The sequence below is a fragment of the Capra hircus genome, chromosome 7 (assembly GCF_001704415.2).
Source record: "Capra hircus breed San Clemente chromosome 7, ASM170441v1, whole genome shotgun sequence".
Classification (NCBI taxonomy): Eukaryota; Metazoa; Chordata; class Mammalia; order Artiodactyla; family Bovidae; genus Capra; species Capra hircus.
In genome coordinates, this window is record NC_030814.1 from 7,666,781 (window position 1) to 7,682,552 (window position 15,772).

The following is a 15,772-nucleotide window of genomic DNA, read 5'->3' on the forward strand; positions in this document are numbered from 1 at the left end:
AAGTCAATGACTGAAGACCCCATAGTTTATTAGTGATTGAAAAACATTCCTACTCTCCAGCTCTGCTGTGTCCCTCCATATATACCATTCTTGAAACAACCTCAGAAAGTCACCCACAAGCATGACCAACTCACATCTTATTCCTTCTTAAAAATACTTTTTTTTTTTTTTGGTTTTTTATTTATTTATTTATTTATTTTAAATTTTAAAATCTTTAATTCTTACATGCGTTCCCAAACATGAACCCCCCCTCCGACCTCCCTCCCCACAACATCTCTCTGGGTCATCCCCATGCACCTGCCCCAAGCAAGCTGCACCCTACGTCAGACATGGACTGGCGATTCAATTCTTACATGACAGTATACATGTTAGAATTCCCATTCTCCCAAATCATCCCACCCTCTCCCTCTCCCTCTGAGTCCAAAAGTCCGTTATACACATCTGTGTCTTTTTTTTTTTTTTCCTGTCTTGCATACAGGGTCGTCATTGCCATCTTCCTAAATTCCATATATATGTGTTAGTATACTGTATTGGTGTTTTTCTTTCTGGCTTACTTCACTCTGTATAATCGGCTCCAGTTAAAAATACTTTGATAGCAGCAAGCTAAGCAAAATCAATCTCTTAGCTAGACAGATGAGCCCATTTCCTGCTATCCTGAGTGATACTTTGTCAACAAAGTTTTTACTCTTAGAAATAGGGCTAAATGTGTTTCCACATTCAATCAATCAGTAGTTTACAGAATTTCTAGGGAGCAAATCACCTAATGTACATTTTAAATACTCTCTTAACTATGTGCAAACATTAAGTTATAAAATCCACAAGACTGGAAAATAATGAAGATATGAAGTCTGATGAGCAATGGAAAATTTAAGCTGAGTATTTAAGAAAACTGCCTATTAGCAAGACCTATTAGATAATGGAATGGCACTTTTCTCAACCTCCATAAATTTCAAAAGTAAATTGCAAAACATATTGGAAGAAAATGTTCTACCTTACCAAGGGAATAAAAGAAATGGTCCTTTCATCTCATGTTACTATAAACTAGTCTGCAAATTAGATGTATAAAATCGACCTACCCAAACTATGAACATGATAAGTCCAATATTAGACTTTAGTCTGAGTTTCACTGGGAAAATTTCCATTTCTAGAACCTCAGCCAAAAGCTGAATAATACCAATATGGAAATTTGGAGCAAAATCAATTGTTAAAGTTAGATTATGAGATTTTAACTGCCATTCTAAAACTACTTATACAGCCTTTCTATGTTACTTCCACTTGCCAAATCAACACCCAAGAGTCATTTTGACATTAAAAGAAAAAAAAAATAAATCCCAATTACACATCCAACCGTTGATTTACAAAGCAAAAGGCAACCTGTGATTTTGGCTTTAAAACCCAGTTCGCCTTAGGGATAGACGGATGAAAGAATTTTTAGCCTACTGTTTAAGGGCTAATATTCCCACATTTCCATACCCCACTTCGGGCGGGCAGATTTTAGCACTTCAGCTGAAGTGGCATCACTTCATACAAAGTGCTTGAGCGGAGTAGGCAGCAAGTGGGAATGGGAAAATAAACGGCAGAGAAGCAAAGAGGCCGCTGCTGCAGGGAGCCTCCCATGCCAACTGCCCAAGGAAAATGCTTGTGAAAAGCCCATGTTTTTTCCATGAACAACGGATGAGGATTTAAGAGTGAAACATTAAATTGAGTGTCTGTCTTTTTACCTCTTACTAGAATTTCTTTGTTGTCCTTTGCATGGGGAAGGTTAACAGCTTAGCCTAATTCTTCACTCCAAGGAACTTTACAACCTGTCATTTGGTTAAGGGCTAATGGGCCTTCTGGGATTTGACAGCTGAACGCTGAGCTCACTGGAGCAAGCTGCTCCTGGAGGGCTGGAAAAGAATGTTTGGGTTGGAGAGAAGGTGCTGGTCCAACTGCTTTTCCACCTGCAAAAACAGAACCTTTGGGGACAGTAGCACTTGCTGTTAACCGGGGATCCCAGGAATGAGAAAGGTGTTAAAGTAGCCAGCTCTTCTGTTTTGCCAAGGCTTTTCCGACTTTGCTGTTTTTGGCACAACTTTGAAATATCCCACTTCTCTCATCCTTCTCAAGCCTTTCCCTTTCCATTTCTCAGGGATGTTTTTAAGGACTGGGATGACAAGTCCAAACAGAGAGACAGAATTTTAAGAAGATGTGAAGGTTGCACTCCTGGGTTCCCCACATGCCTCTAAGCAGCACTCAGCTGTGGAGAGATGGAGGTGCTGAGGGCTGCTGGGGGATGTTGGGGGCTGGAGGGAGGTGCTGGGGGGTGTTGGTGGCTGGAGGGAGGTGCTGGGGGATGTTGGGGGCTGGAGAGAGGTGCTGGGGTGGTGTTGGGGGCTGGAGGGAGGTGCTGGGGGATGTTGGGGACTGGAGGGAGGTGCTGGGAGGTGTTGGTGGCTGGAGGGAGGTGCTGGGGGTGTTGGGGGCTGGAGGGAGGTGCTGGGGGGTGTTGGGGGCTGGAGGGAGGTGCTGGGGGTGTTGGGGACTGGAGGGAGGTGCTGGGGGTGTTGGGGACTGGAGGGAGGTGCTGGGGGTTGTTGGGGGCTGGAGGGAGGTGCTGGGGAGTGTTGGGGACTGGAGGGAGGTGCTGGGGGGTTTTGGAGGCTGGAGGGAGGTGCTGGGGGGTGTTGGGGGCTGGAGGCAGGTGCTGGGGGGTGTTGGGGGCTGGAGGCAAGTGCTGGGGGATGTTGGGGACTGGAGGCAGGTGCTGGGGTTATTGGGGGCTGAAGGGAGGTGCTGGGGGGTGTTGGGGGATGGAGGGAGGTGCTAGCGTGATGCTGGGGGCTGGAGGGAGGTGCTGGGGGCTGCTGGGGACTAGAGCGAGGTGCTGGGGGGTGTTGGGAGCTGGAGGGAGGTGCTGAGGTGGGGGTGGGGGGTGAGGCAGTAGCCAACAGCCATAAAAGAATCAAGTTGCCAGCCACCTCAACCTCCACTTCGCATTGGAGAGGGACACTCTCAAACCCCTTGCTGACTAAATGACACAGAAAATTTAAAAACAACATCAGTTCAAAGTGCCAGATTTCACTCAGCAGGCTCTGAAAATCAAGTTGATACTTAACCATGTTGAATGCAGTACAACATTCCCTACGTGAGCCCCTGACAAATTCTTTTCTAAAATTTCCAATGAAAAACATCAATCATCTGTACTGCCCTCAACCTAACAGTTCAGAAATGTAACTTTTTGATTATAAAGCATACAATTAATTTTTCTTCTGTATCTCTTAAACTTTTTACTGTAAAAAATATAGAGAGCATAAGATACCACCATTTTAGCTATTTCAGTGTCGAAATCAGTGGCATTAATTATACTCACAACATTGTGCAAACACCATCATTTCCAAAACCTTTTCAACATTCCTTACACAAACTCTATTTTTAAAAATATAATGTTTTAAAAGAATGCTTTTGGTATCCTGATTTCCATAAGTTGTGCTCAACACAATCTCAAAACAATTACAGTAAATAGTTACATAGGTATTTTCTAAAAGGAAATGAATTAGCCTAAAACAGACTGGTTCCAAATAGGAAAAGGAGTACGTCAAGGCTGTATATTGTCACCCTGCTTATTTAACTTATATGCAGAGTACATCATGAGAAACACTAGACTGGAGGAAACACAAGCTGGAATCAAGATTGCCGGGAGATATAACAATAACCTCAGATATGCAGATGATACCACCCTTATGGCAGAAAGTGAAGAGGAGCTAAAAAGCCTCTTGATGGAAGTGAAAGAGGAGAGTGAAAAAGTTGGCTTAAAGCTCAACATTCAGAAAACGAAGATCATGGCATCTGGTCCCATCACTTCATGGGAAATAGATGGGGAAACAGAGGAAACAGTGTCAAGACTTTATTTTTTGGGGCTCCAAAATCACTGCAGATGGTGACTGCAGCCATGAAATTAAAAGACGCTTACTCCTTGGAAGAAAAGTTATGACCAACCTAGATAGTATATTGAAAAGCAGAGACATTACTTTGCCGACTAAGGTCCATCTAGTCAAGGCTATGGTTTTTCCAGTGGTCATGTATGGATGTGAGAGTTGGACTGTGAAGAAGGCTGAGCGCTGAAGAATGGATGCTTTTGAACTGTGGTGTTGGAGAAGACTCTTGAGAGTCCCTTGGACTGCAAGGAGATCCAACCAGCCCATTCTGAAGGAGATCAACCCTGGGATTTCTTTGGAAGGAATGATGCTAAAGCTGAAGCTCCAGTACTTTGGCCACCTCATGCGAAGAGTTGACTCATTGGAAAAGACTCTGATGCTGGGAGGGATTGGGGGCAGGAGGAGAAGGGGATGACCAAGGATGAGATGGCTGGATGGCATCACGGACTCGATGGATGTGAGTCTGAGTGAACTCCAGGAGATGGTGATGGACAGGGAGGCCTGGCGTGCTGCGATTCATGGGGTCACAAAGAGTCGGACACGACTGAGGGACTGAACTGAACTGAACTGAACTGAAAATAATTATCAGGAAAGTGTAAAACCACTGTCACCTGTACAATCCATACTGTGGTTTAGATTAATTTCATCTAACTGATTAGGCATTTTTATATAATATAGAATTTCAATGATCAAGATTGGTTACCTAGATAATCATCCTAATAATTGAAAAAAAAATGCTTAATGATAAAAATAAAAAAGCAGATGTGATGAAAAGGCTAAAAATGTGAAATTACAAAGATGAGTGTGTCAGGCCAGAAGACTTAACATATGATTAAATCTAGAATTCTAATATATTATTATTAGAAAAACTTTTCCAAATTAATAATTAGAGTTGAAGGAAAATTTAGATGATCTTTTGGAATAGCTAGCTGTCAGTAAGGATCCAGAGTATAAGTTTAGCCAGTTCATATATAATGTTACCTCAGCCACTGATCGAATTGTTCTGTCTTTCTAAAAGCAGAAGTAAAATATGAAATATAGATTTACCAGTTTTAGGCACAGCTTCTCATTTTAGTCAATTCTTGCTCATTGATTAGTAAATCCAATCAATGGCAATGACAATTTGAGAAGTAAATCCCTCCATCAAATCTGAAATCTTGCACACTGCATCTCTGAAGCTCACCCTTTCCTTTCATCACCAGGAATTTCAATGCCATGTGAGGTAACTGCGTCATCTATTTTAATCCTGTTGAAATGAATGGATGAACTTAAATAACCATGCAAGCCTTTTTCCAATAGCGCTGTAATTCACTTTGAAGTGATAGTACTTTTAGGATTAAGATGTATACTTTCTGGTTCTTTGAGTAGTTGTCCTTTCTTTGTGTACTATATTAAGAAGAATTTAAAGCAAAACTAAGTCACATCTGCCTTCTAATACAAGCCTTAAAGTTTTAAACAAATTTCTGCAAGAGCAGCCAACCCGGATAAAAACTATTTTGAAGAAACTCAAACTATCATTTAGTAACTACAGACTATGCTTTTCTATCTAATCACTTGTGTTAGAGTGACTGCTGATAAAAACAGCCTTGAAAATATTTTCATCTAATATGACATTGCCAGCATTAAAAAGAAAGAAGCTTGAAATACTGTTACAGAAGAAATAAATATTTAATTCTTAACTTGAGGTTTACTGCATGAGAAAATGAATTCATCCAACATTTAAAACAATTTTATGAGATGTTCAGAGTATTTATTGCCAACAAGATATTTATAAGAGGAAATATGTTAGTTTTTATTTAGAAGATATGGGATATGGTAATTAGCAATGTAATACAGATTTCTGAAACTAGTTCTAGAGACAGTGACACATAAAACTATATTTAACTTATTTTAGATAAAATTTAATTGCTCATGGCTTCTATTATAGAATTATTCAAAATAAAATGTCAAAAGAAAGAAATCTTCTAATATGTTACTGCCTAAATATAAGCATCTTTAATATTTCAGAATATTTCTTCCCATATTTTCCTTCTATAATATATTTATTTTTCCTAACTCAAAAATAGTGTCAGTTATGAAAACTTGTATCAGTTTACTGATACAAAGTAATAAAAGAAATAATAATAATAAATTGATGTTTTTAAAACCACATATTTCAATCATCTAATCACTGTAAATAAATTGGCATATATCCTTTGACTTCATTATTGAATGTTTACTTTATGTATTTTTCTCCAAACATATTTTAACAGTAATACTTTTGCTTTTTCCAAAATAAAAAATTACTAAGTGCCTGATGCAAAAAAAAAAAAAAAAAAATTGACTAAGGGAGAGGAAAAAAGGATGTAATAAAATCCTTCATAATCTTAGCCAAAATAATGTACTGATAATCTTATATGTATACTAATACAATCAATATACTTTGAATCCTATGTACAGTACTTCTATTATCCACAAATAGATTTGCAAATAGATGCCAATCTTTTTATTATGCTTCAGAATATCTCAAAACAGAATTGACGGGTTAACTTGGGGAAGAAAAAACAGAAACATTCTCTATTATCAGCACAAGCCATGATAAACAGTAAATCTCAATTTCAGCTATCAAGGCCCTCTCAATGTCTTAGTACCTTTCTAACAGATCATCTTGTACCCTTCACAAATACCCATCTCTTAGCAAATCAGCTCCCTTATTGACTTTCATTTCCTCCTTGCTGGTTTCACTCATGCTATTTCCTATTCTTGCAACATTGCCTTTTTTGTTGCCATTGACGTTGTGGCTTCACCTTTTGATGTGTATGTTTAACCAATCCAGTGTCTAGTCTTCCTACAGGCTTGAGTCAAAGCTTCCTCAAGAGGTCTGTCCTTTTCCCCAGCTCTGAGACTATATTCCCTGACAGATATTTAAGGCAGGGTCTCAGACACAGAGAAACCAGAAAAGGACTTAAGTTTTAGAACAGGCCAAGCCACGGTAAGCAACAGGGGCATGCTCATTCAGTGGCTCAGTCATCTCTGACTCTTTGTGACCCCATGGACTGCAGCCCTCCAGGCTTCTCTGTCCATGGGATTTTCCAGGCAAAAGTACTGGAGTGGGTTGCCATTTCCTTCTCCAGGAGAGCTTCTCGACCCAGGGATCACACCCACCTCTCCTACACTGGCAGGCAGAATCTTTACCGCTCAGCTACCTGGGAAGCCCGAGAAACAGGGAAAGGCACACAATTCCTAGAAGCAGACAAGACCAGAAAAGGATCCGTAACATCACTGGCTTTTGCAGACAGAATGAACTACTGCTTTTAGTCTCTTGACTGGGAACAGGACTAATTTCTAACCAGGCCTAATGTTATTCTTAGAGATGGCTAAATATCCCCAGCAGTAAAAATGAAATAAGCTGGAAGAGGAAATCAGGCAAGGCAATACCCTGAACGACTTAAGTCAGCAGAATGGCGTGACGTGGATCCAGATTTTGTGAGGCTTGAGGTCTGTATGATTTGTGTGGCTCACTAAGAAAAAGAATACGGAGTTATCAACACAGAGCCAGTTATGCAAGTGATCATTGCTTTGGAATGAGAAAGTCAATGCCAATGAAACACTGAAGCCATGGAGATTTGTGTCTGTCTATATTTTTAGATCTCTTTAGAAAATTTACAAACATGACGATATAAACGCTTCCTGACAGCAGTCTGCCTCTGTTCTCTACCTAGCACATTCTACATCTCCCAAAACTCACGGAGCCCCGTTCAGGTAGAGGGTACCGAAGCTGAAGCACTGTTAGCTTGATGGCAAATCCACTTCTGGTTTTAATTGTAAAACTTCAGGCAATAGGAGCCAGATGGTGAGATCACTTTAGCAGACAAGGAGTTCTTCCTAATTTCCTTGAAAGTGCACCAAGTAGAATTCTCCCTGAGCGCTATAAAGGTATTAAAAAAAAAAAAAAGTGCAATACTCTGAAAGTACTGATTTCTCAGAGGAAAGAGACTCAATGGAGGCCGAGGGACAGGGGTGAGGGGTGGGAGAGGTTTTCCAGAGCTGAGCCCTTAACAGTATCTTGGATTTCAACCCAGAGACAGAAAGCATTCAAGGCAGGAATAAAAACAAGGATGAGAGAGCAGGGCAGCCCAAGCAAGAGTTTCAAGTGGAGTTTGACGCACGATATGTGGGGATTTGGGAGTAAAAAGAATGAGTGTAACCACAGACTGCCTCGGGATTTCAGAGGGTTTTGAGTTCTATGTTAAGAAGTGTGCACTGAATTCAGATGGCAATTAAAGCACAGAATAAAAATGGGGTTTGTTTTATTTCGTTTTGTGTGTGTGTGTGTGTTTTTATTTTTTGGTAGGGGAAACCTGTAATGATATCCTTAGGTTATCATGTACAACATCAGCAGAGCAACCAGAAAGTTGCCAGAGGTTTATTGTTATAACACCTTAGATCGCAGTAGAGAAAATTTCGTATGTATAGGGGTAGAGATGGGAGAACCCGTCAGAGAAAAGGAAAATCGATAGGTTTCTTCCCATGGGGAAAAAGCCGCCTAAACTTGCAATACTAGTATGACTCTATGGTGTTAATTCAAGAGGTCTACGACTCACTGGAAAAGACCCTGATGCTGGGAGGGATTGGGGGCAGGAGGAAAAGGGGATGACAGAACCCTGGATTTCTTTGGAAGGAATGATGCTAAAGCTGAAGCTCCAGTACTTTGGACACCTCATGCGAAGAGTTGACTCATTGGAAAAGACTCTGATGCTGGGAGAGATTGGGGGCAGGAGGAGAAGGGGGACGACCCAGGATGAGACGGCTGGATGACATCACGGACTCGATGGACGTGAGTCTGGGTAAACTCCAGGAGTTGGTAATGGACAGGGAGGCCTGGCATGCTGCGATTCATGGGGTCGCAAAGAGTCAGACACAACTGAGTGACTGAACTGAACTGAACTGAGGATGAGATGGCTGGATGGCATCACCGACTCGAAGGATGTGAGTTTGAGTGAACTCCAGGAGTTGGTGATGGACAGGGAGGCCTGGCGTGCTGCGATTCATGGGGTCGCAAAGAGTTGGACACGACTGAGCGACTGAACTGAACTCCCAGTACAGGGAGGCACATCCCAGAGTGGGACTTTCTGAATCTGACTTTCGGCTCCATCATTTACAGTGTGATCTTAGGTACGTTTCTCAGTCCCATGCCTCACTTTTACCATCAATAGCATGGAGCTGGTAACATCTACCTCCCGTTGCTGTGCTGAAAATCCACAGGTTGTCAGTTAGCCCTTGGCTTAGTTAATGTGGCCACACTGTTCGCTGTGGTTCTCACTACTCCTGTTTCTGGTTCTCCTGTCACTCGGAACACTGAAACAATCTCCTGTCCTCAGCTCAAAACTAGGCTGCCTAGGGTGAATCCTCTCCTCAGTCCAAATCTCTAAACCACAGTCAGTGACCTTTCAGAAGTTCCGATTTGATCACGTCATAGCTGCCACAAGCTCCGGACGAAGGACAAATCTCTCACGTAGCCTGGTCTCTGTCTCTCTAAGCCACGCTCTGTTACTCTTCACCAGATATTTTAAGATGCAATCCTCCTAAACTCCAGACCAGTCGAAGTGGCTACCTTTGTGGTTCCTTTGTAATTCGTCTACCTGGCTGATGTTTCCCCATCTTTAACTCTTGGTTTAGTGCCCCTCCACTGGGATGCCGTACCCAACGTTTGCGCTGGCTTTAGCTGCCCTTCCTGGACGTTTCCAGAGTGCTCCCTTCTTAATCACAGCCTGTAGCAACAGCATTAATATTCCCTGCTTATTAATCTAGATTTTCTACAATAAATTCCTTGGAAGCGCAGACTAGGCTGCTCACTTTGAGTTCAGTTCAGTCGCTCAGTTGTGTCCGACTCTTTGCGACCCCACGAATCGCAGCACACCAGGCCTCCCTGTCCATCACCAACTCCCGGAGTTCACTTAGAACCACATCCATCGAGTCCGTGATGCCATCCAGCCATCTCATCCTCCGTTGTCCCCTTCTCCTCCTGCCCCCAATCCCTTCCAGCATCAGAGTTTTTTCCAGTGAGTCAACTCTTTGCATGAGGTGGCCAAAGTACTGGAGTTTCAGCTTTAACATCATTCCTTCCAAAGAACACCCAGGACTGATCTCCTTTCGAATGTACTGGTTGAGCAACCAGATTAGCAGTTAAAACCAAAAAAGCCTCATTGAAGAAACAGAGGTAAGAGTGGTGGTTACCTTTGGGGAGGGGTTGACTACTGACTGCACGGGAGGAAACCTTCTGGCATGATAGAAATCTCTGTCTTGATCTGAGTGATGGTTACACAAGTGTATACATGTGTATACATGTATTCAGCTGAATTCTTAAAATTTCTGTATTTCTTTTCCTCACTGAAAATGTTTTATTCCTTACTTTTTAAAAATGAAAAAACAAACACACAAAAACGGTGCAAGAAAGGCAACACTCATCTGTACTCTTAGAAGTCAGGATACTGGTCCCCTCGTGGAGAGCTTGTGACTGGAAGGGAACAAGAGTAGGCATTCGAAGGTCAGAAATTTTCTTTTAGTTAATGCAAGTCCCTGTTCCCTTGCTATTTTCTGTTAATGAAAATCTATCAAGCTGTATACTTATAATATATGCACATTTATGTAGGCATATTATACTTGACAGATTAAAAGAGTAACAATGGGTGAGTAACAAATGTATATGCACCTGTATGTTTGAGTGTTGTGATGTATGACATAAGACCTCCTTATTTGTTCTTTTTTTTTAAAGTCAATTTCCTCAAACCTTAGTCTCACCTAAGAATCAGCTGAAATAGAACTGTAAAGCTCATTCTCTCTTTCTATCCATATGTGTCGACGAATGTTTAAGCGGACAGACATGCATGATGTTTACACGGTAACAGTTCATTTTAATAGCAATTTTTGCACAGTAGTGGATTGCAAATCTCGGAGAAGCACAGCTCTTTCCAGAAGTTATTTCTGACACACAAGCTTTAAGAACAATAGCTCGAATTACTTTTGGTGTAAAGCATTTCTTCAGTTACTTTCTTTCATAGATCTTCTCAGAGTCACAAAAATCTTTACACATTCCTCTTGCCTCAGATGAACTATTGTTTAAAACAAGACTTAAACAGAAATGTAATTTAGATGCTTCTACAAAGATGTTCTTAAAATAGTCTCAGGGCCTAAAAAAAAAAAAAAAAACAGTTTCACAGACCTTGCCCAATTCCCCTGTAGAGCATTTATGTATGATTTGGACCCTGTTTGCTATACCTACACCAATAGCAGGGATTCTTAGCACAGGGGTACATTTAGCAGCCACATTGTGAATAGTATGAATAAAGGAATAAACATGAACTCAAATCAAAATATCAGCACAATGTCCTTATCACTCAAAACCAGGAAGGAGCCTACAGCTAGAGGGTCCATGAATGGTGCTCAGAAAATTTCAGTTAACAAATTGCAGTCAAGTCTGCGTTGAAGAGAAACCCATGGGTAAACATGGACCAGACCATAAGACAGAAGCATGAAGCTAGGATTCAATCCCTCTGCCTTACTTCACATTATTTCAATGAACAGCCTAAACTGTAGTGTTTTTAAACAGAATAACATTTATCACAAATCTTTTTATATTTTTGTAGACTTCAAAGTGCTAAGAATGCATTTTATTTAAATAAAAAAAAAACTTTACTATTATGTTTTTTGTAAATTCTCTTTTCCATGTATGACTGACCTTCCAAATACGTACGTCAACAACCCAGAAGGTACTGTGTTTGGATAGGAATTTGGGGGCAGCTTTTCTTTTCCGCAAAAAGGCAAGATCTAGAAATACATCAGTCATTTGTGCCAGCCTGTGGCAGTTCAAATTGCCAAAGGTGTTTGGTAAACTTTAATCACTGTCACAACTCTAAAGGTTACTGCGCAGCTCTGACACAGATTAATTACAGCAGTACTGCACAAACGTGAGGGGCTGTGTGTGTGTGTGACCTTGGCCATTACATCTTCTGGTGTATCAGCATTAAGTTGAGCTACGTATAACAGTAACAGTAGCAATAACAGTAACAGCACCAACAAATGATGGCAAACAAGACGAACGCTTTTCGTAACTGACTGAGAGATTTAGGAAAACCAGGCGTGTTTTGTAGTTTCCTGGTAAGGTTCCCACCCTTACTGTGCTGCCTCCTTCCACACTATGGTTGTCTGCATGCTAGTCATCACGTCCATATCCCAGGAAAAATTATTAGAGGGAGTAAGTATGGAAGTCTTATAATCTTTGAGGCTATTTCCTGAAACTTACACATAACCGTTTTCATTGCTCAAAATGTACTTACAAGGTCATAACCAATGAAAGGAAAAATAAGTTCTGAGCTGGCCAGTAAGGTGGAAGTGAAAGTCGCTCAGTCGTGTCCAACTCTTGCTATATCTACACCAATAGCAGGGATTCTTAGCACAGGGGTACATTGAGCAGCCACATTGTGATTAGTATGAATAAAGGAATAAACATGAACTCAAATCAAAATATCAGCACAATGCCCTTAGCACCCAAAACCAGGAAGGAGCCTACAGCTAGAGGGTCCATGAATGGCGCTATAATGGCCCCACGGAATATACATCCCTTGGAATTCTCCAGGAGTGGGTAGCCTTTCCCTTCTCCGTGGGATCTTCCCGACCCAGGGATCGAACCCAGGTCTCCCGCATTGCAGGTGGATTCTGTACCAGCTGAGTCACCAGGAAGCCCAACAACACTGGAGTGGGTAGCCTATCCCTCTTTGAGCAGATGTTCCCCACCCAGGAATCAAACCGGGGTCTCCTGCATTGCAGGCAGACTCTTTACCCAGCTGAGCTAAGGTAGGCAGCTAAAGTTTGGGGTTCTTATTAATAGGCAAAGGAGTAGAACTGATATTGAGAATATATAAAATTTTTTCTCTTACTTTAAAATCTGTAAAACAGACCCTTAGCCTCCTAGGAGGAAATTAAAAAAAAAAAACCTACTAGATGATTCAATCAAATAATTAAAATGAAAATATTCAAACTGTTATTTACCTTAACATAAAAAAAGCGAAAATGTTAGTCGCCAAGTCATGTCTGACTCTTTGCGACCTCGTGGCTGAAGCCCACCAGGCTCCTCTGTCCATGGGATTCTCCAGGCAAGAACACTGACCCAGGGATCGAACCTAGGTTTCCCAGCTTGAAAGCAGATTCTCTACCATCTGAGCCACAAGGAAACCCATAACATAAACAAAAATTAGTTAAATTTTATTTTGAACTGAATAATCCACTGACTTTCATAAATGTAAGTAAAGAAACCTTTCTCTATATCAGACACATACAAAACTTTTCAAAACTGTGTAATTATATTCTCTTGGTGGGGGAAGTACAAGAGGGGGCTGATTAATTTCTTTTAAAAGAGAAAAGTTAACTTGGAAATAATTTCATCCCACTCCTAAATCAGAATTAATGCTCTGAGTTGGGAGTTACGCTGTCATATTTGAGAACCACTGATTTGAACATACTATTTCTGGAAATGATTTCTTTTAGTAATTACTACCAGTTTATGAAAAGATCTGCAATTTTATTTTTCCAAGTGTTCAAGTAATCTTAACTCATCAAAATGCTAAAATCCTTCATATCAAAGTTGCCATGTAAAAAGCCTGCCTGTTCCCTGACAGCTGGAACCTTTTAGTGTGGGTCTGCAGCCTCAGCTCCACCCCAAGCCCTGGGACCCATCAGGCCTCTGAGCAGGAACCCGGAGCTTACTGTCCAGCCTGCAGCTCCACTCTGACCTGGCAACCGGGTTTCAGTAGCAGAAACCTTTGCACTTTGCCCAATGCCAGGCTTCTTTCTTATCCGGCTCTAGGAATCCTTCCACAGTATACCAGACAGTGCCTGTCAAGACTGTAAATAAACCCTCCATTAGTGGGAACCCACTTCCTCGTCCTGTAGCCCTGTAGGCTGTTTATTTGAACACCCACTCATGGCTTTAGTAAATCAACACTGAAAGCTGACTACAAATCAAGCATGCTGCCAGACACTGATTAAACAACAACAAAGGCAAAGTCACCCACCACCCTCTAATAGGAGAGACCGTTGTAACTATTACAGTGAGCTTTCTGGCAGAGTTAGATTTGGTCTCCTAGGGATTTTCACCCACTCTTAAGTCTGAAGTGTAAAGTCACATGGGAGAGATTTCCATTCAGACTTTCACAAAGCCACCCTTCAATCTGGAATATTTCAAATAGTATTATTGGGTAGGTAAAAAAGTTACGTTGGTTTTTACACATAAACAAAAGGCACATTTTTTTTTCATTTTTACCAAGAGCTTGATTGAACAACTTATTCACCATTTTGTTCTACTACCTTCTGCCATTTTTCAGACAATTCACAGTTAGATCTTCTCAAAACTTTTCATCTTTTGGAGCAAAGAACTGTCCCATGTGCCTTTTACAATCTTTTAGGAAATGGGAATTTTGTAAAGACTGAAATAAATGGACAACGTCTAGTGAATCTGGCAGATGAATCAGAACTCCCTAGCCAAGTTTCACAGTTTTTGCCTGGTCAACAAAGAAGCGTGTGGTTTTGGGTTTTGCATTATGATTGAAGATCATGCCTTTTCTCTTGATTAATTCCGGATGCTTTTTCTCGAGTGCAGCATTCATCTGGCCTGATCAGGAGCAACGACTTGTTGGAATTAATCACTTGGTTTTCTGGAAGGAGTTCATACTAGGAACTCCCTTCCAATCCCCAGCATATATACAACATCATCTTCTTTGGATGAAGACTGGCCTTTGGTGTGATTGGTGATGGTTCATTTTGCTTACCTCGTGACCTCTTCCATTCCACATTATTGCATATCCACTTTTCACCATTCATCATAAATTGTTTTAAAAACAGAACATTTTCATTATGTTTCAGTAGAGAATCCCATGTGGAAATACAGCCAAGAGAGTTTTATTTTGTTTTGTTTTTGCTTATGTGGAACCCAAACATCGAAGCAAGTAATACAACCAAGCCTGGTGCAAATGATTTTTTTAATACTTGATTTGGATAGTTTGAGTATGTTGGTGATCTGCCACATAATATAACTTTGATTTTCTCAATTAATGTCTCTATTTGATCGCTATAAGTTTCAACTAGTCAACTTGACCAAGAAGTATCATCCAGCAAGAAGTCTCCACCAGCATGAAATTTTGCAAACCACTTTTGACACATTTGATCAGTCACAGCACTTCCTCATACAGTGCACAATCCTTTTTTTTTTTTGCATTTCAGTCACCGTTTTACATTTCTTCAAATAATAAAGCATAATATGCTGAAAATGTTGCTGTTTTTCTTCCTTATTCAATATTAAAATGACTACACAAAAGTTCACTGATTTTGATAAGCTTTCTTTAGTGTACATTGGTATAACAACTGTCACAATACAATCTAACTAGATTCTTTCAAATGAAGTTAAAGACTATGCTCCCAGAGCCATCTTACAGAAAAGACCAGATGAACCTTTTGGTCAACTCAAAATATTCCCTTTAACATCCATTCCCAAACCTTCACTGAACTCCCTGAGTCCTACAAATAACCTCTGTTCAAAAGCATACACACATTTTTTTCTCCTCTGAGCTCTTAAAACCCTGTTACTATAACTCGTTAATGAAACGGTGTTTTAATTTCTTCACTCTCTTTTGGGATAGTCCCAATTTGAAAATATCCTTATCAAAATTCACCTGAGAAATTAATACAGTACTAGAAAAAACCCTAGTAAGTCTTATCTCTATTAACAAAACTTGATTATTTCATCAAGAATAGCATGTCATAATTCTTAGCCAAAAAAAAAAAAAATGGTGCAAACAAATTTAAGGAACTTTTCAGATCACTTC